Source organism: Wolffia australiana, chromosome 10, assembly GCF_029677425.1.
Source record: "Wolffia australiana isolate 7733 chromosome 10, ASM2967742v1".
NCBI lineage: Eukaryota > Viridiplantae > Streptophyta > Magnoliopsida > Alismatales > Araceae > Wolffia > Wolffia australiana.
In genome coordinates, this window is record NC_135844.1 from 16,506,174 (window position 1) to 16,508,359 (window position 2,186).

Genomic DNA, 2,186 nt, shown 5'->3' on the forward strand with positions numbered 1-2,186 from the left:
TGAGGTTCAACCCCTCTAATATCTAGTAATCCACCTTTTCAAGGGGTGACCCTCACATGATCGGAAGCGTCTTGGTGGTAGGCTAGATTGTCTGACATTTTTTGAAGGAGGGTCATAGCTTCATCTTCATACATGTCTGTTATTGCTCCTCCACTTGAAATATCAACTCTTCCTTTTTCAACATCATTCAATCCTTCATAAAATATTTGAACCAACTCCCATTTGAGAATGCCATGGTGGGGGCATTTTCTTATGAGCCCCATCAATCTTTCCCAAGCTTCACTAGAAGTGTCATTTCCCTGCTGAAAATTCCTAATTTCTCTTCCGAAGGAATTCGTCCTTGCTATTGTATAATGTCTCTTTAAAAAACTTTTTCCATCTCATTCCAGGATTTGAAGTTTTTCCCCAATGTTCTAAACCAATCTTTGGCTCTATCCTTAAGGACATGAGGGAATAATTTCATTCTTGCTACTTCTTTAGAAATTTTAGGGTAGGTACAACTATCACAGGCTTCATAAAATTTTTCTAGAAAATCATATGGCTCTTCATTTGCCTTCCCTAAAAAGGATGGTAGTAACTGAAATTGGTGTGTGTTTATTCTAAACATCACATCATCTCCAATAGGGGCAGATATCCTAGTTAAAATGGAAGTTTCAGTTGGTGTTGAATATTCTCTAATCCTCCTTCGTCCTTTGTTAACTACTTCAGGGTTCCCTACTCCATTCCCTATAGGGTCCATTTGTAGAATTCTAGTTGACGTCTCTTCTATGAATGTAGGTTCAGTGAAGGGTGATTTGGTGTGGGGGAGTTTGCTATTGGCAAATATCTGTCACTGCTCTCTGATTCAAATCCAGACCTAAGCTTCATACAAAACCACTAATTCAAACTCAAACACCCATTAGTCGTTAGCCATCAAATCACCTTTTAATTTAAAACTTGTAACAAAGATACTTATCAGCAATTCAATTAACACCTGCCAAATTTTCTTTTATAAATAAAAGTTGGTTGAATTCCTTAGCGTTGCCTCCCCGTCAATGGGGCCAATTGATAAGCCAAAAAAATATGGGTGAATTTTATGCAATTTTCAACCCTTGTCGTTATCAATTCTTAGCTCATACAATAAAATTTATAAAACCTCACTTAAGATGTACAATGATGAGTAGAGGTATCGTCCAAGGGATGCTAGTAAGGAGCTCAATTCGATGATTTTCTTGATAATTTAACCTTAATTAGAATCAATCTGATATTCAATGAAGATCAAATCAACATAATTAGACAAACAAGTTAGAGAGGGAGGTAGAAGAGATGAGAAGAGTTGAATAAATAAGGGGGACTCTAAGTTTAATTAATTGATCCAATTGAAAGGATCAAAGAATTCAATTAGAGAGGTTAAGAAGAAAAGAATTCATTTGAAAGATTTGGTTGGTTGGTTTTGTTGGTTTGATAATTCAGAAGTAACTACACTATTGGATAATAAAAAATAAAAAAAACTTAATATCCTGAAAATTAAAGTTTTTTTTTAGTTTTCTTTTGAAATGCACTTGAATACCCAGTTAAATTTCTTAATTACTCCTCTATCTCCTACTTAGGGCTTGTACATGCCGTTCAAGCCAAGCGATTTAGAAATTCAGACGAGAATCAAGAAGAACAATCATGAAATTAAACTAACATCATCCAAAATGCACCACAAATTCAAATACAATGAAGGGAAAGGTACCAAACAGGTTGATCCAGGCTGGGGCTCCTCTCTGTCTTGCAGATGTGATAGAGAACCATCAAGAATGACCCCCTCCTCTGGAAATTTGGCTTTTATACATAGGTTTAATGTTAAAAATTACCATTTTACCCTTAATTAGTAATTAATTTTTATCTTTCAAAGTAGGCTTGGTCTCAACCATACAGATAGAAAGAAGGGATTAATACGAGCAAATCCATAAATAAATCATCTCAATCAGACCTCTAAATCAAAAGTTATGAATAAATAAATTTAAACCAATATTAGCCATTGGATTTAAATCCATTTATTTATAATTTTTTTAACCCGTGCCCTGTGGTCTCGTCCTCTGATTGGCCAGTGACCTTTCAACTTCTCCAGGTGCGTGCATTCTCATTGCGCCACGTACCCCCCTGGTATAAATACAAACAAAGAAAAATTTCAGTCGTCGCGATTTGTATGCTTTCTGATA

At 35.4% G+C, this 2,186-nt stretch overlaps 1 non-coding gene across 1 annotated transcript; it reads left to right on the forward strand.

Moving 5' to 3' along the window:
• The first annotated feature begins 228 nt into the window (after positions 1-228).
• Positions 229-334, forward strand: LOC144709008 (small nucleolar RNA R71). The gene has a single exon (XR_013582949.1). It is a non-coding gene; the product is annotated as a small nucleolar RNA R71 (small nucleolar RNA).
• The last annotated feature ends 1,852 nt before the right edge of the window (positions 335-2,186 follow it).